At 41.7% G+C, this 24,662-nt stretch overlaps 1 protein-coding gene across 11 annotated transcripts in view; it reads right to left on the minus strand.

Annotated features, from left to right (window-relative positions):
- The window catches only part of LOC110537500 (protein FAM222B), a 93,176-nt gene that overhangs the window by 28,404 nt on the left and 40,110 nt on the right, over nucleotides 1-24,662 (minus strand). For 4 of the 11 annotated variants that reach the window (XM_021623588.3, XM_021623587.3, XM_090192365.1 and 1 more), the window contains exon 2: nucleotides 17,035-17,101. The exons of 4 other annotated variants lie outside the window; for them this stretch is intronic. The gene's annotated coding sequence lies outside the window, so the exon portion shown is untranslated. Of the gene's footprint in view, nucleotides 1-17,009; nucleotides 17,102-24,662 lie in introns of all 11 variants that reach the window. 3 more of the 11 variants (XM_021623584.3, XM_021623583.3, XM_036937468.2) reach the window with 1 other exon arrangement.

Consider the following 24,662-nt stretch of genomic DNA (forward strand, 5'->3'; position numbering starts at 1 on the left):
CTTCACACTTAGACTTTTCGTAAAAATACCGTCAGCTACACATATTATTAAAATGTAAACCTGCATACTTGCTACATCTTGACCGCTACCTCCGGAATTGAAGCACGACACTCGCCCGACAGTTGCCCCCTTTGAAGCAGGGCTGTGTAAACAGAACTGCCTCGTTGAGCCAACACTCCTACAGTATAAATGGTAATAGCAGAGCAATGTTTTTGTAACAGCTAAAATGTATAGACATTTTCCTAATATTTAATACTTGTTTTTGAGTTTTTACCTGAAATTGCAGTAACAGCCTGTTACAATATGAGAGACACACACACACAGTGGCAAGAAAGAGTTACCTAGATTTCTGCATAAATTGGTAATTCAATTTGATCTGATCTTCATCTAGGTCAAAACAATAGACACACAGTGTGCTTCAACTTATAACACACAGATTGTATTTTTCTTGTCTATATTGAATACATAATTTAAACATTCACAGTGTAGGTTGGAAAAAGTATGTGAACCCCTACGCTAATGACTTCTCCAAAAGCTAATTGGAGTCAGGAGTCAGCTAACCTGAAGTCCAATCACAGAGACAATATTGAAGATGTTGGTTAGAGCTGCCTTACCCAATAAAAAACACACCAAAAAAATTGAGTTTGCTATTCACAAGAAGCATTGCCTGATGTCAACCATGCCTCGAATAAAAGAGATCTCAGAAGACCTAAGATTAAGAATGGTTGACTTGCATAAAGCTGGTAAGGGTCACAAAAGGATCTCTAAAAGCCTTGATGTTCATCATTCCACGGTTAGACAAATTGTCTATAAATGGAAAGTTCAGCACTGTTGCTACTCTCCCTAGGAGTGGTCGTCCTGCAAAGATGACTGCAAGATCACAGCGCAGAATGCTCAATGCGGTTAAGAAGAATCCTAGAGTGTCAGCTAAAGACTTACAGATATCTCTGGAACATGCTAACATCTCTGTTGACGAGTCTACGATACGTAAAACACTAAACAAGAATGGTGTTCATGGGAGGACACCACGGAAGAAGCCACTGCTGTCGAAAAAAAACATTTCTGCATGTCTGAAGTTTGCAAAAGTGCACCTGGATGTTCCACAGTGCTACTGGCAAAATATTCTGTGGACAGATGAAACTACAGTTGAGTTGTTTAGAAGGAACACACAACACTGTGCAGAAAAAAAAAGTCACAGCACACCAACATCAAAACCTCATCCCACTTGTAAAGTATGGTGTAGGGAGCATCATGGTTTGGGGCTGCTTTGCTGCCTCAGGGCCTGGACAGCTTGCCATCATTGACGTAAAACTGAATTCCCAAATTTATCAAGACATTTTGCAGGAGAATGTTAGGCTATCTGTCCGCCAATTTTAAGCTCAATAGACGTTGGGTGATGGAACAGGACGACCCAAAACACAAAGGCTTCAACAGAAGAAAATTTGCCTTCTGAAATGGTCCAGTCCGAGTCCTGACCTCAACACGATTGAGATGCTGTGGCATGACCTCGAGAGTAGTTCACCCCTGACATCCCAAGAATATTGCTGAACTGAAACAGTTATGTAAAGAGGAATGGTAAAAAATTCCTCCAGACCGTTGTGCAGTTCTGATCCGCAGAAAACGTTTCGTTGAGGTTATCGCTGCCAAAGGAGGGTCAACCAGTTATTAAATCCAAGGGTTCACATACTTTTTCCACCCTGCACTGTGAATGTTCACACAATGTGTTCAATAGAGACATGAAAACTTAGAATTGTGTGTGTGTTATTAGTTTAAGCAGACCGTTTGTCTATTGTTGTGACCTAGATGAAGATCAGATCAAATTTTATGACCAATTAATGCAGAAATCCAGGTATTTCCAGAGGGTTCACACACTTTTTCTTGCCACCACCCATCCACACACGTTCAAAAGTTTGGGGTCACTTACAAATGTCCTTGTTTTTGAAAGAAAGACTACTTTTTTTGCACAGTAAAATAACATCAAATTGATCAGAAATTCAGTGTAGACATTGTTAATGTTGTAAATTACTATTGTAGCTGGAAACAGCTGATTTTTTATGGAATATCTACATAGGCATACAGATGCCCATTATCAGCAACCATCACTCCCGTGTTTCAATGGCACATTGTGTTAGCCAATCCAAATTGGTCATTTTAAAAGGCTAATTGATCATTAGAAAACCATTTTGCACTTATGTTAGCACAGCTGAAAACTGTTGTACTGATTTAAAGAAGCAATAAAACTGGCCTTCTTTAGACTACTTGAGAATCTGGAGCATCAGCATTTGTGGGTTCGATTACAGGCTCAAAATGTCCAGGAGCAAAGTACTTTCTTCTCAGTCAATTCTTGTTCTGAGAAATAAAGTCTATTCCATGTGAGAAATTGCCAAGAAACTGAAGATCTCGTACAACAGTGTACTAATCCCTTCACAGAACAGCGCAAACTGTCTCTAACCAGAATAGAAAGAGGAGTAGGAGGCCCCGGTGCACAACTGAGCAAGAGGACAAGTACATTAGTGTCTAGTTTGAGAAACAGACACGTCACAAGTCCTCAACTGGCAGCTTCATTAAAATAGTACCCGCAAGAACACTAGTCTCAACGTCAACAGTGAAGAGGCGACCCCGGGATGCTGAACTTCTAGGCTCGTCAAGGTGAATTCATTTATACCCATGTTTCCAATCGCAATTTGCTTTTACCACATGATTTTCATGATATCGATACAAATTAAGCCTGGTTTGTTGTAATGTTCTAAGTTAGGCCTACTTTACTTTTTATATTGGTGAGAGAGGGTTAAAAATACATTTGATAGGCTAACATTACTTCATGAAGACATTCTGTTACAGTAACTTTGCTTTTGTCTTGAAGATAAAATGTAATGAGTGTAGCCTACAGACGAGAAAACAAACCCTTTGTCTGCAAAAAATGCCTGTAAATTGTTACATTATTCAAGAGAGCAATATGGCATGGTTGCATTATGTTTTAGAACATTTTCATTGATGAATAGTTTGTGCTTACTGGCTAGCGGCTACGGTGATCACTTATCACCCCATTGGCCTCATCCCTAATCCGTTGTGTTCTGTCGGTCATTAACCATCAGTGGCTCTCATTTTAAAAAGTGTTGCTCGGCTAGGCGAACTAACGTTTATTTATATTTAACCTTTATTTAAATAGGGAGTCACATTGAGATAAAACATTTAATTTTACAAGAGAGCCCTGTATACATTACAATAAAAACAGAGTTTCCTGGGCCCCCACTTGGTGTTTGCCCTAGCACTACACAGCTGAATCAAATAATCAAAGCTTGATAATGAGTTGGTTATTTGACTCAGCTGTGCAGTGCTAGGGCAAAAACCAAAACGTGCACCAAGGTGGGGCCCCAGGAACAAAAACCCTGCCTTAAAAAGCCCTTCGCTTGAAAAATGAGAAAAAAAGCAGCAATTTACAGGTTTGCCCATCGTAGTCAGAATAACTCAAGAAACCTGTCATTCATTTTGACGTTTTTGCAGATCTTAGTCGCACAACTTTACATGTAAGATTCTAGGTACAGTATTTGTGAAAACCTTTGCCATTCAATGAGAGAAATAGTTTTTATGCAAACAGTTCATTGAAGAATCCCTACTGTTGACCAATCACCGACAAATGTGCGTAGACTTTGGCTAGCCTCGAGAAAAAAAGTGCGCACGAACAGCCGAAGACCAAAAATTTCACAAAATATGCACGAATGGTTCCAAACTGTTTCGGATGGGAAGCATGAGGATGCTTTTAGCCTGAATGAGAGCCACTGAGCCCGCTCAGCCAGTTAGACAACAAAGTACTGATTGGCTCCTCATCCTCTAGCTGGGGGAGGAAACTAGGGGAGTGTCTGAAATGGGATCCTACCTCTTATAAGTCAAACTTACGTACCTACATACGTATTAGACACAGGGCTCCTAGGACTGAGTGAGTGAGTGTATGAGTCAGGAGATATGAACTGGAGGCGTCCTGACCTGATCTCATCCTGTGGCCAGTCATTACAACACACACCAACTAATTACCACTCACCCACTTGACTCCTTAACCTGTTGAGTGTAGGGGGCAGTATTTTGATGTTTGGATGAAAAACGTACCCAAATGAAACTGCCTATTTCTCAGGCCCAGAATCTAGAATATGCATATAATTGTCAGATTAGGATAGAAAACACTCTAAAGTTTCCAAAACTGTCAAAATATTGTCTGTGTATAACAGAACTGATATTGCAGGCGAAAACCTGAGGAAAATCCAACCCGGAAGTGCTGTTTTTCCTGAAAGCTCTCTGTTCCTTTGCCTGCCTTTGCTCCATTTAAAGGGATATCAACCAGATTCCTTTTCCTATGGCTTACACATGTTGTGAACAGTCTTCAGACATAGTTTCAGGCTTTTATTTTGAAAAATGAGCAAGAAAGATCACATCGCGTTATTGGATGGCTGGGTGCCAGCAGCGTTTTGCATGCGCAACAGAGTGGAGCAGACATTTTCTCTCTCTCTCCTATTGAAGAAGCTATCGTCCGGTTGAAATATTATCGATTATATATTGTAAAAACAACCTGAGGATTGATTATAAAAAACGTTTGACATGTTTCTACGAACTTTACGGATACAATTTGGAATTTGTCTGCCCGGTCATGACGGCTCGAGCCTGTGGATTTCTGAACATAACGCGCCAACCAAATGTATTTTGTATATAAAAATAATCTTTATGGAACGAAAAGGAACATTTGTGTAACTGGGTATTATCGTGAGTGCAAACATCCAAAGATCAAAGGTAAGCGATTCATTTTATTGCTTTTCTGACTTTCATGACCAATCTACTTGGCTGCTAGCTGTTCGTAATGTTTTGTCTGCTGAGAGAGTTGTCCTTACATAAACGCTTGGTATGCTTTCGCTGAAAAGCTTTTTTGAAATCTGACACGCCAGGTGGATTAACAACAAGCTAAGCTGTGTTTTTCTATATTGCACTTGTGATTTCATGAAAATAAATTATTTTTAGTAATTTAAATTTGGCGCTCTGCAATTCAGCGGATGTTGACGAAAATGATCCCGCTAACGGGATGGGTGCATCAAGAAGTTAATGTGGAAAGTGCGAGACAGGAGTGTGAGTGTGGGGCTACTTATTAACTTATCTTTCAACTCTACATCCATTCACAGTGCAGACAGAGGGCTGGAGAGGACATGCCTCAGTGAGGAAAAAACCAACTGCTTTCAGAGATGTGATTGTCTAAAAACCAACCACACAGGGAGAGAATCCCCAATGGCTGACATGCATTAAAAACCATATTGAGATCTCTGGGCAGCAATTCAGAGCTGTAGGTTTTAAAACACACAATTTAAAAGTCCTACATTTGATTTTAGTCACACTCTAAATACACCTAGTGTTAAAAACACCTAGCGCTAGCCTTTATAATTAATCAGTCAGGGGATATTAATAAAAACAGCCGTGGCAAGGATCTGTGGTAGCCATTACGCTTCCTGCTTTGCAATTAAGAGTGACACTTGACAGTTAGGTTTGGAGCAGTCCTGGCCTGCATCTGTTCAAACACAGATTGGTACATGGCGGATGACTGATAACTGAGGGAGAGCGACTTGCACGCCACATTAGAGGAGAGACCCTACTCTGCAGTACACCCTCAGGGGTAGGCTAACCATACTACAGCCCTGAGATAGGCCTTATCGTCTTCATACAAGAGCATCATTGTCCCTTTTGTCTTTTCTAAATCCCACATCAATGTAATCTAAGAGCTTTACTCTTTATCAAAGGAGACAACAATGCAGCCAGTCAATCACGTGGAGATGTCTGACACCAAGCTATGTAGTGTTTGTAAAAGGGCAATTCCACGATAACGGAATTGAGCTGAAAAATAATGTTTGCTAAACGAAAACCAATGATTTCAAAGTTTAACAAACCATACAAGTCCATGCACAGGACTACCTATAACAATTTACACTGAAGATTTTACAAAAACACATTTCCTGGCAGAATTGTGCAGATCCAAAGTTCAGTAACAGAATTTCTGTAAAATCTCCTTGTTTTTTTGTGTCCACATTTTCAAAAAACTCATATCTGGTCCAATTTAAGATTAAACGATGTCTGCAGAAAGAATGGGGTGTCAGCTACGACATGACATATTGACGTTGATTTAAAAAATAAAAAAAAAAGGTTATTGAACTACAGTAAGTGAAGTGGATTTACACCCGATAACTGAATTTCATCATATGTCCCTGATCTGTACTACAAAGAAATGCATAATTATGGATATGAATGTCTTTATGGTGATGTTTCCCAAATAGGTACACAAAAGTTACAAATATGCTTTTTTGTATATTGGGGTATGATTCTACACACTGGCTATTATTTTAATGAGCTCTGCCCCAACAATATAACATTTGGTTGGTCAAATCTGAACCAATCATAGACATATGTTTCATAAGTTTTGACATCAAAGTACAGAACAGTAGAGCTCCGTAGAGTACAGTACAGCACAGAGCAGTAGAGTTCAGTTCAGTACTAGGGATGTTCACGGTTAACCATTGATCGGTTAGCTGCAGAAAACACATTTAACAGGTCATGCTTATCAGTCTATAGGTTAATCAGCATAATTTACTGGAATTAAATTAAATATATTTTCATTAGTCATCATGTATCACACGCGCACAGCATACAGCTACCCCATAATGACAAAGAGAAAACTGTCTAAACAGTTTAGCACGTTTATTTTTTTTAAACAACAGAAATACCTTATTTACATAAGTATTCAGACCCTTTGTTATGAGACTCGAAATTGAGCTCAGGTAGATTCTGTTTCCATTGACCATCCTTGAGATGTTTCTACAACTTGATTGGAGTCCACCTGTGGTAAATTCAATTGATTGGACATGATTTGAAAAGGCACACAACTGTCTATATAAGGTCCCACAGTTGACAGTGCATGTCAGAGCAAAAACCAAGCTATGAGGTTGAAAGAAATTGTACGTAGAGCTTCAAGACTGGATTGTGTTGAGGCACATATCTGGGGAAAGGGACAAAAAAAACAAAAAAAAACAACAACAAAAAAAACTTATGCAACATTGAAGGTCCCCGAGAACACATTCATCATTCTTAAATTGAAGACGTTTGGAACCACCAAGACACGATGGTCACTGACAGAGCTTCAAAGTTCCTCTGTGGAGATGTGAGAACCTTCCAGGAACGCAATCTCTGCAGTACTCCACCAATAAGGCCTTTATGGGAGAGTGGCCAGACGGAAGCCACGCCACAGTATTAGGCACATAACAGCGTGCTTGGATTCAGGCCAAAGAGTTCCATCTTGGTTTCATCAGACCAGAGAATCTTGTTCCTCATAGTCCGAGTCTTTTAGGTGCCTATTTCCAAACTCCAAGCGGGCTTTCATGTGCCTTTTTGGATTCCGTCTGGCCACTCTACCATAAAAGCCATATTTGTGGAGTGCTGCAGAGATGGTTGTCCTTCTGGAAGGTTATCCCATCTCCACAGAGGAACACTAGAGCTCTGTCAGAGTAACCATCAGGTTCTTGGTCACCTCCGTGACCAAGGCCCTTCTCCCCCGATTCCTCAGTTTGGCCGGGCGGCCAGCTCTAGGAAGAACCTTGGTGGTTCCAACCTTCTTCCATTGAAGAATGGAGGCCACTGTGTTCTTGGGGACCATTGCTGCAGAAATGTTTTGGTACCCTATTCCAGATCTGTGCCTCGACACAATCCTGTCTCTGAGCTTTACGGACAATTCCTTCGAGCTCATGGCTTGGTTTTGCTCTGACATGCACTGTCAACTGTGGGACCTTATATAGACTTGTGTGCCTTTCCAAATCATGTCCAATCAATTGAAATTTACCTCAGGTGGACTCCAATCAAGTTGTAGAAACATGTCAAGGATGATGAATTGAAACAGGATGCACCTGAGCTCAATTTCGAGTCTAATAGCAAAGGGTCTGAAGACTTACGTAAATAAGATATGTTTTTATTTTTTAAGACATTTGCACAAATTTCTAAACACCCGTTTTCACTTTGTTATTATGGGGTATTATGAGTAAATTGCTGAAGATGAGTATTTTTTAAATCCATTTTAGATTAAGGTTGTAACGTAACAAAATGTGGAAAAAGTTAATGGGTCTGAATATATATATATATATTTTTTTTACTTGTTTCAGCAGGAGGGTTGGTAAGGGGCAAGAGAGGAGCAGGGACCGGTGTGTGTGAAAGTCTATGTACGTGGCATGGAATGAGAGAGAGCGCGAGAGCGAGAGAGCGAGAGAGGGAGAGAAGCCAGACTCACGCTAGTTAGATAACAGCAACAAGTTTGTCTATCACAGGCCTCCTGAGTGGTGCAGTGGTCTAAGGCAGTGCTAGTTGTGCCACTAGAGATTCTGGGTTCGAGTCCAGGTCCTGTCACTGACAGCCGCGACTGGGAGACCCATGGGGCGGTGCACAATTGGCCCAGCGTCGTCCAGATTAGGGGAGGGTTTGGCTGGCAGGGATGTCCTTGTCCCATCCCGCACTAGCAACTCCTGTGGCGGGCCGGATGCAGTGCACGCCGAAACAGTCGCCAGGTGGACAGCGTTTCCTCCAACACATTGGTGCAGCTGGCTTCTGGGTTAAGTGGGCATTGTGTCAAGAAGCAGTGAGGCTTGTGTTTAGGATGACCTTCGCCTCTCCCGAGTCCGTACGGGAGTTGCAGCGATGAGACTAACTACCAATTGTATACCACGAAATTGGGGAGAAAAAAGGGGTAATACTTTAAAATAAACTTTTGTGCCTCTTGACTGAATTAAATTGTTGTAAAGAAGCTAGCTAGAAAGGCTAATTGAGGCTATTTTGCTGTGCTCTACATCCAATGTCTACAACAACTCTATATGAAACAAGAACCTACCTGTTGCGAATTGTCTTTCCGTAGGAAAGCGAGGGCAATGTCGACATAGCCCCAGTCGGGTGATGTCACACAGATGCTCCACAGAGCCATCTGTTTAGCTAGCTCATGCCGTTTGGGAAACCCAGCTTAAGCTTGATCACCAAATAATAAATAAAAGCATCACCAGCTAGCTACCAATCTATTTTACTTTCACTGTCCGATCATTCACAAAAACGAGCCCACTAATTGTTATTTTTCCATTCCACAAATGGTCTGTGTTGCTTGATATGACCAAGTTAATCCAAATGTATCAAAGAATAGGTCATGTGTCCACGATTAGTTAGTGGCTACTGCCTGGCCGGTGATCTAGCCAGCTAGATTTCAGTAATTAGCTATCCTCCTAAAAGCAGTGGCCAGTGGATAAACTAGGTTGATGAGTTGAAAATATGTCTGAAAACAAACTAGTAGCCAGTTGTTGCATTATGGTGCAATCATATCTAAACAGCTGGCTGGCTCCTCAAGCCTACAGTATGTCCACATGAGCTCCCGAGTCTAGCTAACGGTAGCTAGCTAGCATTGCAAATGAGCATTTCACTAGCTAGCTGAGCTGTTCAATAAGAAAGCGGCTGATATGAATCAAATACTGTAGCTAGCTAGCAAGCCGTTCTCGGAGACAATGTTATTGGGGAGCGGGAATGTCAGATTCGTATTTAAATTTTAACTGTCATTGAATTTGGTGGGTACTACTAGTTTCATATCCGAGGCGAGAGAAATTGTCTGCCATGTTTTGTGTTTTGTCAAGGGCTCAGAGTGAAGTCATGCACTCAAGTCTCAACCGAATCACCCAAATGGCTTCTATGTTGAGATGCATCAATATTTATGTAATTGCCCCCCGCCTTCCGTAGGTTGATCATTGTAGCCTACTCTACATTTAGCCAACTTAATTCTGCTATTTCTGTTCCATTTTTGCATTGATTAGAAAAATCCCACTTCACTTCCTACACATGGAGACTAGAGGTCAACCGATTATGATTTTTCGATACCGATTATTGGAGGACCAAAAAAAGCCGATACCAATTAAAATCGGCCTATTTTATAATTTTTTATTTGTAGTAATGACAATTACAACAATACTGAATGAACACTTATTTTAACTTAATATAATACATCAATAAAAATCAATTTAGCCTCAAATAAATAATGAAACATGTTCAATTTGGTTTAAATAATGCAAAAACAAAGTTTTGGAGAAGTAAAAGTGCAATATGTGCCACGTTTGAGTTCCTTGCTCAGAACATGAGAACATATGAAAGTTGGTGGTTCCTTTTAACATGAGACTTCAATATTCCAAGGTAAGAGGTTTTAGGTTGTAGTTACAGTGCCTTGCGAAAGTATTCGGCCCCCTTGAACTTTGCGACCTTTTGCCACATTTCAGGCTTCAAACATAAAGATATAAAACTGTATTTTTTTGTGAAGAATCAACAAGTGGGACACAATCATGAAGTGGAACGACATTTATTGGATATTTCAAACTTTTTTTAACAAATCAAAAACGGAAAAATTGGGCGTGCAAAATTATTCAGCCCCTTTACTTTCAGTGCAGCAAACTCTCCAGAAGTTCAGTGAGGATCTCTGAATGATCCAATGTTGACCTAAATGACTAATGATGATAAATACAATCCACCTGTGTGTAATCAAGTCTCCGTATAAATGCACCTGCACTGTGATAGTCTCAGAGGTCCGTTAAAAGCGCAGAGAGCATCATGAAGAACAAGGAACACACCAGGCAGGTCCGAGATACTGTTGTGAAGAAGTTTAAAGCTGGATTTGGATACAAAAAGATTTCCCAAGCTTTAAACATCCCAAGGAGCACTGTGCAAGCGATAATATTGAAATGGACGGAGTATCAGACCACTGCAAATCTACCAAGACCTGGCCGCCCCTCTAAACTTTCAGCTCATACAAGGAGAAGACTGATCAGAGATGCAGCCAAGAGGCCCATGATCACTCTGGATGAACTGCAGAGATCTACAGCTGAGGTGGGAGACTCTGTCCATAGGACAACAATCAGTCGTATATTCCACAAATCTGGCCTTTATGGAAGAGTGGCAAGAAGAAAGCCATTTCTTAAAGATATCCATAAAAAGTGTCGTTTAAAGTTTGCCACAAGCCACCTGGGAGACACACCAAACATGTGGAAGAAGGTGCTCTGGTCAGATGAAACCAAAATTGAACTTTTTGGCAACAATGCAAGACGTTATGTTTGGCGTAAAAGCAACACAGCTCATCACCCTGAACACACCATCCCCACTGTCAAACATGGTGGTGGCAGCATCATGGTTTGGGCCTGCTTTTCTTCAGCAGGGACAGGGAAGATGGTTAAAATTGATGGGAAGATGGATGGAGCCAAATACAGGACCATTCTGGAAGAAAACCTGATGGAGTCTGCAAAAGACCTGAGACTGGGACGGAGATTTGTCTTCCAACAAGACAATGATCCAAAACATAAAGCAAAATCTACAATGGAATGGTTCAAAAATAAACATATCCAGGTGTTAGAATGGCCAAGTCAAAGTCCAGACCTGAATCCAATCGAGAATCTGTGGAAAGAACTGAAAACTGCTGTTCACAAATGCTCTCCATCCAACCTCACTGAGCTCGAGCTGTTTGGCAAGGAGGAATGGGAAAAAATGTCAGTCTCTCGATGTGCAAAACTGATAGAGACATACCCCAAGCAACTTACAGCTTCAATCGCAGCAAAAGGTGGCGCTACAAATTATTAACTTAAGGGGGCTGAATAATTTTGCACGCCCAATTTTTCAGTTTTTGATTTGTTAAAAAAGTTTGAAATATCCAATAAATGTCATTCCACTTCATGATTGTGTCCCACTTGTTGTTGATTCTTCCCAAAAAAATACAGTTTTATATCTTTATGTTTGAAGCCTGAAATGTGGCAAAAGGTCGCAAAGTTCAAGGGGGCCGAATACTTTCGCAAGGCACTGTAATATAGTATTTATAGGACTATTTCTCTATACCATTTGTATTTCATATACCTTTGACTATTAGATGTTCTTATAGGCACTACAGTATTGCCAGTGTAAGTATAGCTTCCGTCCCTCTCCTCGCCCTACGTGGGCTCGAAACAGGACTTTATTTATTTTTTATTTTTTTAAATCGGCAAAATCGGCGCCCCAAAATACCGGCACCCTAATTAAAATTGCCCATTCTGATTAATCGGTCGACCCCTAATGGAGGCTGACTGTAGCGTCACTTTGATTGACCGACAACAACATTGTTTTTTTTTTTTAAATGGGGCACACTCAAACTCATAAAACTGTTGTTTTATTAAAATATTGAATGTAATGGTCTATTAAAAAATGAATACTCTCCCAAGTAAATCGAATACTAACGTCCGTTCGGATACTGGAATAACCGTGCCCATCCCTAGTACTGTGCTGTCCAAATTTGTGAACCCAACTGTGGTTTGTGACTACTATGATTTCCCATTGTAGCCAATCAAGATTGTAGAAATTCCGTTACCGATTTGGTATCAGTAAAAACACTAATTAATCGATAGGCCCATCTTAACTTGTTACTTCTGTGAACTTTCATTATTCTCCCTTCTCATGAGGGAGAGAAATGAGAAAATATCTTGAGGTGTTTTTTGTAATGGAATTTCAAGGCACAAAGCAATGTTTCTTCAATTTCTCCAAAATGAAACATAAGTGTTTATTAGTTGGCAGGTGTCTTTACTTCAACATGATTTTGTTTTGATGCATTTCTAAGACATTTTCTGGTAGATGTGTTCTAAGACCCATCTTCTAACTGTTTGACCAGAAATCAAAGCCTTGGCTTCTTCCACATTTTTAGTGACAGAAAAGGGTTGAAAAACATATATATGCCTTAATTTCCCAGAAATATAGGCTCAGCTTTCATTTGACACCCAATTTAACATGCTCCTATGAATTCACATGTTGGTGCACATGGATCCTTTTACATGGAAATGACCAAAAGCACAACTGCAGATAGAGAAATACTACATCTGTAGATTGCACATGTACAAGCCAGACAACAGGAGTATAATTGCAATTTTCCAGAAATCCTGGTTGGAGGATTCACAGATTTCCTGCTTAATCCCTCCCGATTCCATGAATCTTGACACTGGGATTTCTAGAAAACCTGGGAATTTTGCAACCCTATACATTTATCGACCAATACTACAGGACAGAGAGAGAGAGGGAGTGTGCATGGTTGGCAGGCTGGGTTAAATGTGAGAATCATGTGGGTTGTAAAGCAGCAGGAAGCTGTGATGCACCCCGAAGGGACACTAGGGTTTCAGAAGCCCTAATGTGTCACATAGCTGTGGTGTGGTCTTACATCAGAGAAACCTACCCCACAGCCACTTACGTATGGAATTATAGGTATGCCCAAGGTAACATTCCCAGCAAAAATTTGTGTATGAGCTGTGAGTGCTTCGAAGGGTGGGTGTGAGATACTGTATGAGTGAGTCAAAATGTGACATAAAAGGTGTGCGTACTGTGTAGCGTGATTCAAAATGTGGACGTGTACTTCAAAATGTGTGTGATTGAGTGCATACTGCACAAGCAGGCAGGCAGAGAGAGGAGAGCAGGACAGATGCCAGTGTTGTGTGTTATCTGACTGGTCAAACTAGTGAAAAACAGTTTAATGCCTGTCAGCAGCCCAAACACATGACTGCGCACTCCACCCTCTCCATTTTGGTTTAGTCTCAAATGGGCTTGACTCAGTGTCTGTAGAAATGGCATCATGTTTCCTATATAGTGCACTATATGGGCCCTGGTCAAATGTAGTGCACTATATAGGGAAGAGGGTGCCATTTCAGACCCAGCCTGTGTTTGTGTGTGGACAGAGCCGAGCTAATGCGCAACAGCATTGTTCCAGGCAGGCTAGCGTAGCAGCATAGGGAAATGAAGATGGAGTGGCTTGATTTCATTTATGAGCAGGTGCATCCATTTTGTGCTGCTCTTCCCCTGCCTCGCTTGCTCACATTCAAGCGCTTATCAGAAATTGGACACGCTGGTGACAAATTGAGCCTGTGATTAAAGGGAGAAAGAGGAAAGCTTTTAAAGTGCTGCTGATTGGCATCCCAGACTGTCCTCACATAGGAATCAGAGGTGGGGTTGTGTGTTTACACATGTGGGACAGTGGTTCCCGACACCCCCCTCTCCAGGTGTTTCAACGGCTATAATTTCTCCTCTGAGTGCTCAGCAAACAGATCCAAATCAATGCAGCTGTTCCTCGCTCTGAGGACAGACACACTCGCGAGAGGAGACTCCAGCATAGGTCAGCAGCAGCAGCACCAGGGTGTAAGGCAGCTTGATTTAGGAGGAGGCTCACTGCAGCTCCAGTAGTCTGAGCTGTGGGAGAGCTAAGGCCATTAAATCATCCTAAAAGGGCTTAACACACACAAACCACCATGCAGACAGGCAGTGTTACACAACCAGCCACAGAACTGAGCAGAGCAACGCCGCACTCAGTCTGGCTTGGAACATTTATCCACAGCGCCATTAAACTATCCTGATCTCTTATACATATAGCCTAAATACACACAGACAGAGATACACACCAAAATGTGGTGAGAGACTAAGCCTTCCCTGCCCTCCCTGTATGCCAGGCCCCTTTCCCTCCATGTGCTGGATTTCCTGGTCGATACAACCCGAAAGCCCAAACAATTATATTTTCTATCCATGTACAGCAGCAGGTAAGGTCAGCTCAATGTCAATGTTGACATCAACACAGGGCCTGTCTGGGATAAAAGAGATCCTTCTCTGTGAGCCAGGGTGTCTAAAGGTGTGTTGCCAGGGGAAGAAAGTGGCAGACATTTGGGATCCCTTCATGTCCTTTGTGCGTTTGTGCGTATGCATGCGTGCCCCCACTGCAGAGTGCGCTATCTCCCGGCCCTTATCCTGCATGGCGAACATCTCACCCGTGTGTCTGCATGGGAACATCTGGCCCTCACAGGCTCACAGAGCAGCAGCCCCGGCCAAAGCACACCGCACAGCCCGCCCATCCATCTGTCCAAAGCCAAAGCATACCACACAGTCTATTTATTCACTACATCCGTCTGTCTGTCATAGCCAAAGCATACCAGTCTGTCTGTCTCCCAAAGACAGCACCTCTCTGCCCTTGCCACTCACTGGGAGAGGAGGAAGCATGGTCTGCATTGCAAATACCCGATTGTCACAAAAGTATTCATATTTATTGAGATATTATTCCCAAAAGAACTAGGAGTATACCAGTTATGGTTAAAATGAGCCACACACACTCTTGCATCATGCCTTCTCAAACTACCTAACTCACATAGCCATCTTTCCCCTAGCTGTCCAATGTTTAAAGACTGATGAGGCCCGCTCAAAAGGTTTATGCAATTGAACGCAACATTAACGCACCCGACAGCACATTCTTCGACATTGACCCTCTTTCTCCTGCAATAAGGCCCGGAGGCAACAGTCAGGCTGAGATAGCCGACTTGAGCTGATGAAGGAGGGGACTTTGGATGGAGCAGCCTAATGATAAATTAGTCTCTCAGTTATGGCTTGGCTAGAACAGCCCAGACCCAACCAGGGCAGCTCAGAGGACAAATTACCTTTATCCAAGTTGACATGAACTGAACACCACCACCACCTCAATATCACATCAACACTACACCAACATCATCATATCAACACAGCTTATATAGTACACACTGCCTACAGGACAGTGTGTACTAGGTCTATATAAAGTAAATCTGCTGTTGATGTGCACAAGTGGTTATTTCATGTGAACTATTTAGCAGAAATGAGAGACGTGGCTTGCGCTAATCATCCCATCACTATTCCAGCTGCCATGACATAGCTGCACTTCCTCTGCACCTTCAGGAGGTCTGCTAGTCAGGGATAATTGGGGTCTCTAAAGAGCAGACCCATCGGCCCCCCACACACTGCAGAGAGACAGAGAAAGAGAGAGATGGGTGGTACTGGGTAAAGGAATCCTCAGGGCAGGGTGTGGATGGCTGAGCTGCTATACCCTGTTCTGCTCCCTCTCTGTCACATGGGAGAGGCAGGCAGCAGGCAGTGACACAGGTGATTTAGTGAGGAGTCAGGCAGGGTGCAGGGTGGCTTAACACAGCCTGCTGGCCTTAGCAACAGACTAGACATCCATATGGAGTGCCACTGATAAGGCCCAGCTAGTATGTTCGTTCAGCTAGAGCACTGAATAATGGGGGAGGAAAAAACAATGGTGATAGGGAAACTGCACAGTTAAATACATACAAAAACAACTTATACAATGTGTAGGTCGAGGTATGAGATCGTTTTTGACCGTAATAAAAGATGGCATTTGATAAGTTAAAGTTGTTTGAAAAAACATGCAGGGACTCAAACTCAAAGCGTGCGAATTACAGATGCAGACTGAATGACAAATGAGTTTGAGGGGGTCTTTAGAGGGGTCTGCAATTCATTTGCTAATCCATCCATCTAACTGTGCGTGCCTCATCTAACAAGAAGAGAGGTGAGTGGAGTGCTGCTGGTATTAAAAATCTTGTTGTTCTGGGTGTGTGGGAATCTCGTAGGAAGCATGGCCCTTTGCCCTAAAAGCCTGGCCCAGGCTGTTGAATGGGTTCAGCACTTCACACAATTTTTAACTACGTTTGATTAACCCCAAAACTCAAATTGTGCATTTAAATCTATTAGTTCATTATGCAGCCGTATGTGGGTGGTGATATGGCGATAAAGTGTATGTGTGTTTGAGAGAGAGAGCACTGTAAAACAGTCCATTCGGGGGAATTAAAGAAGCCAAAAAGGACAGGTTTGTTGTTCTTTCAAAACCAGCTGTCACTAGCAATCAAATCAAAATGTATTTGTCACATGTGCCAAATACAACAGGTGTAGAACTGAAAGTGAAATGCTTACCTATAAGCCCTTAACCAACAATAAATAAAACCAATTTAACTAAATAAAAAAGCAACAAAATAAGAATAATGAGGCTATATACAGAGGGTACTAGCACTGAGTTAATGTGCAGGGGTATGGGTTAGTCGAGGTAATATGTACATGGGTGTCATTCAGGTCATTCGTTGAAAGAAGAGCAACAGACAGTAGCAATAGAAAGTCAGTAGTACCTTCATTTTATTAGCTCATACATACCACAGTGGTATGATGGTTCCTGTCAGCTTCATGGGAGTAGTACGGAATTTAAGGCAGGCACTCCTCCCTGAGTGGAAAGAAGATTTCCAGAAAGATTAACCCAGCTTCCTTTAATAGCCCCTGACAAGAGGTAAAATCAGACATTACAGGAAGCTATGCTAAACTGCCTCCTCACTATAGTTAGTCATTTTCCTGATCTGTCTTTCCCCCCCCCCCCCGTGTTTGCACTGCTGTTGATCAAAACCCTAATGATGGCGTCAGTGGTGTGGGTTGGCAAAAATCGAGATCTCCCTATAGGACAGGAGCCTGTCAGGCCCAATTCCTTGTTCTATACAAAAGGGGAAAAAAAGAGACAGTGGAATGGGACTAACAATGCTTTACACAAAGTAGGCCTAACAAAAGACAAAATAAAACACTCAGGAGAAAAAGTGATCTATGAACTGCACATTGTGAAAATAAGAGATTGTTTGGTATTTTTGACGGTAGGCCTAACAGATCATTTCACATCTTTTTATCTGCCTGAGGACTGGGCCTATATCATGTCGTACGAGAGCGAGATACAAAAAGTTGACGTCGGAAGTTTACATACACTTATGTTGGAGTCATTAAAACTCGTTTTTCTAAAACTCCACAAATTTCTTGTTAACAAACTATAGTTTTGGCAAGTCGGTTAGGATATCTACTTTGTGCATGACACAAAAGTTATTTTTCCAAACAATTGTTTACAGACAGATTATTTCACTGTATCACAATTCCAGTGGGTCAGACGTTTACATACACTAAGTTGACTGTGCCTTTAAATAGCTTGGAAAATTCCAGAAAATTATGTCATGGCTTCTGATAGGCTAATTGACATAATTGGAGGTGTACCTGTGGATGTATTTCAAGGCCTACCTTCAAACTCAGTGCCTCGTCACTTGACATCATGGGAAAATCTAAAGAAAGCAGCCAAGACCTCAGAAAAAAAATTGTAGACCTCCACAAGTCTGGTTCATCCTTGGGAGCAATTTCCAAATGCCTGAAGGTACCACGTTCATCTGTACAAACAATAGTACGCAAGTATAAACACCATGGGACCACGCAGCCGTCATGCCGCTCAGGAAGGAGACGTTTTTTCTCTCCTAGAGATGAACTTACTTTGGTGCGAAAAGTGCAAATCAATCCCAGAACAGCAGCAAAAGACCTTGTGAGGATGCTGGAGGAAGCCGGTACAAAAGTATCTATATCCATAGTAAAACGAGTCCTATATCGACGTAACCTGAAAGGCCACTCCGCAAAACCGCCATAAAAAAGCCAGACTACGGTTTGGAACTGCACATGGGGACAAAGATTGTACTTTTTTAGAGAAATGTCCTCTGGTCTGATGAATCAAAAATAGAACTGTTTGGCCATAATGACCATTGTTATGTTTGGATGAAACGGGGGGAGGCTTGCAAGCCGAATAACACCATCCCACCACGAATTGAGTGCATGTAAACTTCTAACCAACTGGGAATGTGGTGAAAGAAATAAAAGCTGAAATAAATCACTCTCTCTACTATTATTCTGACATGTCACATTCTTAAAATAAAAGGTGGTGATCCTAACTGACCTAAAACATATCATTTTTACTAGGATTAAAATGTCAGGAATTATGAGAAACTGAGTTTAAATGTATTTGGCTAAGGTATATGTAATCTTCCAACTTCAACTGTATGCACATACACACTATTTTTTTATTTTCTTTATTTGTATTATTTTCTACATTGTAGAATAACAGTGACAACATCAAAACTATGAAATTACAAATATGGAATCATGTAATAACCAAAAATATATTTTATATTCTTCAAAGTAGCCACCCTTTGCCTTGACAGCTTTGCACACTCCTGGCATTCTCTCAACCAGCTTCATGAGGCAGTCACCTGGAATTATTTTCCAGCAGTCTTGAAGGAGTTCCCACATATACTGAGCACTTGTTGGCTGCTTTTCCTTCACTCTGCGGTCCAAAGCATCCCAAACCATCTCAATTGGGTTGAGGTCGGGGGATTGTTGAGGCCAGGTCATCTGATGCAGCACTCTATCACTCTCCTTCTTGGTCATATAGCCCTTACACAGCCTGGAGGTGTGTTTTGGGCAGAGGCGTAAAGTACTTAAGTAGTTCTTTGGGGTCTGTCCTATACTTTAGTATTTATCTTTTTTACAACATTTACCTATACTCCACTTACATTCCTAAATAAAAAATAAAAAAAACTGTACTTTTTACTCCCATTCATTTTCCCTGACACCAAAAAGTACTCAAGCAGGACAAAGTTATGGTCCAATTCACACACACCCTTCAATACAACGCATTGTCCTACCTAGTGTCTCCGATCTGGCGGACTCATTGAACACAAATATTGCATTCGGAAATGATGTGCCCCTATCTGTCCGTAATTGTTTTTAAATAAAAACAAAAATGAGCAGTCTGATTTGCTTAATATGAGGAATTTGCTATATAGCATTTACTTTGTACTTTTACACAAGTATGAAAATGTTGTACTTTTTTCACCACTGTACTTATTAAGTATATTTAAAACGAGATATTTTTAAACTTTTACTCAAGTAGTATTTTACTGGGTGACTGAGTTCAGTCATTTGTTATTAAAATGTATCTTTACTTTGACTCAAGTATGACAATTTAATACTTTATACATCACTAGTTTGAGGTCTTGGTCCTTTTGAAAAACGAATGATAATCCCACGAAGCGCAAACCAGATGGGATGGCGTATCGCTGCAGAATGCTGTGGTAGCCATGCTGGTTAAGTGTGCCTTAAATTCGAAATAAATTGCCAATGTCACCAGCAAAGGTCCTACCTTGGGCTTGCTCATACCCATCTTTCCGATTTGGTCCTGCAGTACATACCTACACGTACGCTACGGTCACAAGATGCAGGCCTCCTAATTGTCCCTAGAATTTCTAAGCAAACAGCTGGAGGCAGGGCTTTCTCCTATAGAGCTCCATTTTTATGGAATGGTCTGCCTACCCATGTGAGAGACGCAGACTCGGTCTCAACCTTTAAGTCTTTACTGAAGACTCATCTCTTCAGTGGGTCATATGATTGAGTGTAGTCTGGCCCAGGAGTGTGAAGGTGAACGGAAAAGCACTGGAGCAACGAACCGCCCTTGCTGTCTCTGCGTGGCCGGTTCCCCTCTCTCCACTGGGATTCTCTGCCTCTAACCCTATTGCAGGGGCTGAGTCACTGGCTTACTGGTGCTTTTCCATGCCGTCCCTAGGAGGGGTGCTTCACTTGAGTGGGTTGAGTCACTGACGTGGTCTTCCTGTCTGGGTTGGCGCCCCCCCTTGGGTTGTGTTGTGGCGGAGATCCTTGTGGGCTATACTCGGCCTTGTCAGGATGGTAAGTTGGTGGTTCAAGATAGTGGTGTGGGGGCTGTGCTTTGGCAAAGTTGATGGGGTTATATCCTGCCTGTTTGGCCCTGGCCGGGGGTATCATCGGATGAGGCTACAGTGTCTCCTGACCCCTCGTCTCAGCCTTCAGTATTTATGCTGCAGTAATTTGTGTGTCGGGGGACTAGGGTCCGTCTGTTATATCTGGAGTATTTATCCTGTCTTATCCGGTGTCCTGTGTGAATTTAAGTATGCTCTCTCTAATTCTCTCTTTCTCTCTCTGAGGATCTGAGCCCTAGGACCATGCCTCAGGACTACCTGGCATGATGACTCCTTATTGTCCCCAGTCCACCTGGCCGTGCTGCTGCTCCAGTTTCAACTGTTCTGCCCGTGGCTATGGAACCCTGACCTGTTCACTGTAATTAAAATTATTTATGAACATCTTGGCCATGTTCTGTTATAATCCCCACCCAGCACAGCCAGAAGAGGACACCCCTCATAGCCTGGTTCCTCTCTAGGTTTCTTCCTCGGTTTTGGCCTTTCTGGGGGAGTTTTTCCTAGCCGCCGTGCTTCTACACCTGCATTGCTTGCTGTTTGGGGTTTTAAGCTGGGTTTCTGTACAGCACTTTGATATATCAGCTGATGTAAGAAGGGCTAAATAAATACATTTGATTTGAAAGCACCCCCACATCATGGGAACCACACATGGGGAGATCATCCGTTCACCTACTCTGCGTCTCACAAAGACACGGTGGTTGGAACCAAAAATCTCACATTTTGACTCATCAGACCAAAGGACAGATTTCCACCGGTCTAATGTCCATTGCTCGTGTTTCTTGGCCAAGCAAGTCTCTTCTTATTATTGGTGTCCTTTAGTAGTGGTTTCTCTGCAGCAATTCAACCATAAAGGCCTGATTCAAGCAGTTGAACGCCGAAGCATTTATTGGGGCTGCAATTTCTGAGGCTGGTAACTCTAATGAACTTATCCTCTGCAGCAGAGGTAACTCTGGGTCTTCCTTTCCCGTGGCGGTCCTCATGAGAGCAAGTTTTATCATAGCACTTGATGATTTTTGCGACTGCACTTGAAGAAACGTTCCTAGTTCTTGAAATATTCCAGATGGACTAACCTTCATGTCTTAAAGTAATGATGGACTGTCGTTTCTCTTTGCTTATTTGAGCTGTTCTTGCCATAATATGGACTTGGTCAATTACCAAATAGGGCTATCTTCTATATTCCACCCCTACCTTGTCAAAACACAACTGATTGGCTCAAACGCATTAAGGAAAGAAATTCCACAAATTAACCTTTAACAAGGCACACATGCATTCCAGGTGACTACCTCAAGAAGCTGGTTGAGAGAATGCCAAGAGTGTGCAAAGCTGTCATCAAGGCAAAGGGTGGCTACTTTGAAGATTCTAAAATATTATTTGTTTAATACCTTTTGTTACTACATGATTCCATGTGTTATTTCCTAGTTTTGATGTCTTCACAATTATTCTACAATGTAGAAAAAGGCAAAAATAAATAAACTCCCTCGATTGAGTATGTGTGTCCAACATTTTGACTGGTAAGATGTTATATTTAATATATATAAGGGATGCACAATATATCGGTGATCATATCGGAATCGGCCGATATTAGCTAAAAATGCTAACATCGGTGTCTAGTTTAATGTTCCGATGTGTAAAACCGATGTCAAAGCTGACGTGCATACCTATATAACATAGGTACATGACGCCTCATAAAATGTTGCACTACACATGCAACACAGCATTCCTAACCTAGCCCGCAATGTCTGCTGTGTGAAAAGAGAAGTCAACAAGTCAAGCAGTCATTTGAAAGAGTAAGAACATTTCAGCGAGACAACTCAAAGTCAAAATCCATTAAAGCCAAGATAATGGAATTCATTGCCCTTGACATTCAACCGTTCTCTGTCGTGGGTGATGTTGGCTTTCGCAACTGGTCGAGCACCGGTACACACTACCAAGTGTGCCATTTTTCAGATGAAGCCCTATCGGAGTTACACAGTAATAGCGTCACTGCTATTAGCTTCACGACATACATACATACTATGGAATGCCGTTTGGGCCTTTGCGTGTCAAAAAACATACAGTAGCACTGTCAAAGCTGTACAAAAAAGTCTGCAAACAAGCAAACACCGGCCACGAACGATGTGCTTACAACACCATGTTGGTAATAAAGCATTATTTGGTTCAACCGCAACTTCTGGGGTAGCTAGTTAACTTTAGCTTGCTACATAGCTAGCACCAATACAAATCAGCCTGAAAACAATGACCAGTAGAAACTGCAGTCATTTTCATTATTCTTAGCAATGATTTTGGAATCCTTGAGAGTAATTATTAGCTAGGTAGCCACTTGTTGTTCGCCTATTGAAATTGAACTGCAGTTCATGAAAATAAATAGGTAGCCAGCTACTTAACCCTGTTGCCCAAAGCTAACGTTATAAGCAGCCAGCTAGCTTAATCTGGCTAGTGAGGCTCGACCGAACAGGGCTGTGTGTTGTGAAGCTAGCGACAATAAGGATTTGGCACAATAGTTGACTTTGCGGTTTGCCTTTAAAATAAAACAACCTCTGATGCAGACAGTTACAATTGGTGGAATCATGCCATATTTAGACTAGATAATGTTAAACAAGGTTGGAATGTGAAGCAATGTAATGGGGTATCAGTCTTCTCAGTGACACCCACAGAACACAACTGTGAAGAGATTATGCAAATATTAGCGTAGTAGCTCTTATCGTGGGACTGTGAGAAATCACCTCCCCAGTCAGCCTATTGTGTGTATTGACATTCACATTGCACTGTACAGCTTTACCGAAGGATTGGGGATCAATTAAATGGGGTATCAGTCTACTCAATACCCAAGATATTTCTTCCCAATGTCCTCAGAGTTAGCAAACATCCACGCAGTATTGTTTTTCCTCTGGAAAAGTGTTCAATAAACATAGGTTGACAATAAATGTGGCTCAATTCACAGTTGTTTCAGAGTCCAGCAATAAGAGCTATGATGCTAATGTTCTCTGGGTGTCACAGAGTAGACTGATACCTATGGATTGTGGATCAATAACATGGGGCAAGGCTGTACAGTGAAATAAGTACGCCCCCAATGCAATTATAAAGTATAATACAGCCAGTGTGATTTCAGATTTGTCAAATTAACAAATTGTTTTTATATAACATTCCAACCTCGTTTAGCATGATCTATTGAATTATGGAAAAATTATACTATTTGTATTCATTTGCATCACTGTCAATGACATACTTTTATTTTGAAGGCTAACAGCAAAGTCCACTTTTGTGGCTAATCCTTTTTGTGGCTAGGTTCACATAGATGGGTCTGACCACCATTAATACAAATAAGAACTGTCTTATAAATTAGGGTAATTTTAGATAGCTAACTATAGCCACTAAAACAGATTGCCGTTTTGCTGTTTCTGGGGAAGAAAATTGTTTGCATCCATGAGCAACCTAGCTTTATTTAAGACCAGCACTGAAGGTGCGCAAGACAACTTTACCAGCATCATAGCATACGTATCGATGGATCGTTGTGACATTACACGATCACTCGTATTTCATATAACTATGTAAAACAATGTGTTTAAAATATGTAACATGCAGTCATATTCAAGTCCTGATTGGTCAACAAGCCCATTTGATGTGCATATTTTTTGACACACAAAGACCCAAACAGCGTTCCATAGAAATCCTGGTAGAGAATGAAACGACTGAACAACAAAACACAGCAAATAAGTGAAAGAAATAGGTTTTGTCTATGTTTTACTGGTAATAGGGACATACGTAAATTCCCCAAAAAATAACTTTTTGGTCAGTGTGGGGTGTGTGTAACCTTTATTTAACTAGGCAAGTTAGTTAAGAACAAATTATTATCTACAATGACGGCCTACCCTGGCCTCACCCAGACGACGCTGGGCCAAACGTGCACCGCTCTATGGGACTCCCAATCACGGCCAGATGTGACACAGCCTGGATTCGAACCAGGGACTGTAGTGACACCTCTTGCACTGAGATGCAGTGCCATGTGCGTGTGTTAACAATTTAACTGTACTAGAATGCTTAAAAAGGCCGCAAAAATTGTAAATATGTTATCATCGGCAAGGAAAACAATGGATATCGGTATCGGCCAAAAACCTAATATCGGTGCATGACACACAGACAGGCAGACAGGCAGTTGAAGTCGGAAATTTACAAACACCTTAGCCAAATACATTTAAACTCAGT

This window comes from Oncorhynchus mykiss, chromosome 12 (genome assembly GCF_057628025.1).
Source record: "Oncorhynchus mykiss isolate SJ-2025 chromosome 12, ASM5762802v1, whole genome shotgun sequence".
Classification (NCBI taxonomy): Eukaryota; Metazoa; Chordata; class Actinopteri; order Salmoniformes; family Salmonidae; genus Oncorhynchus; species Oncorhynchus mykiss.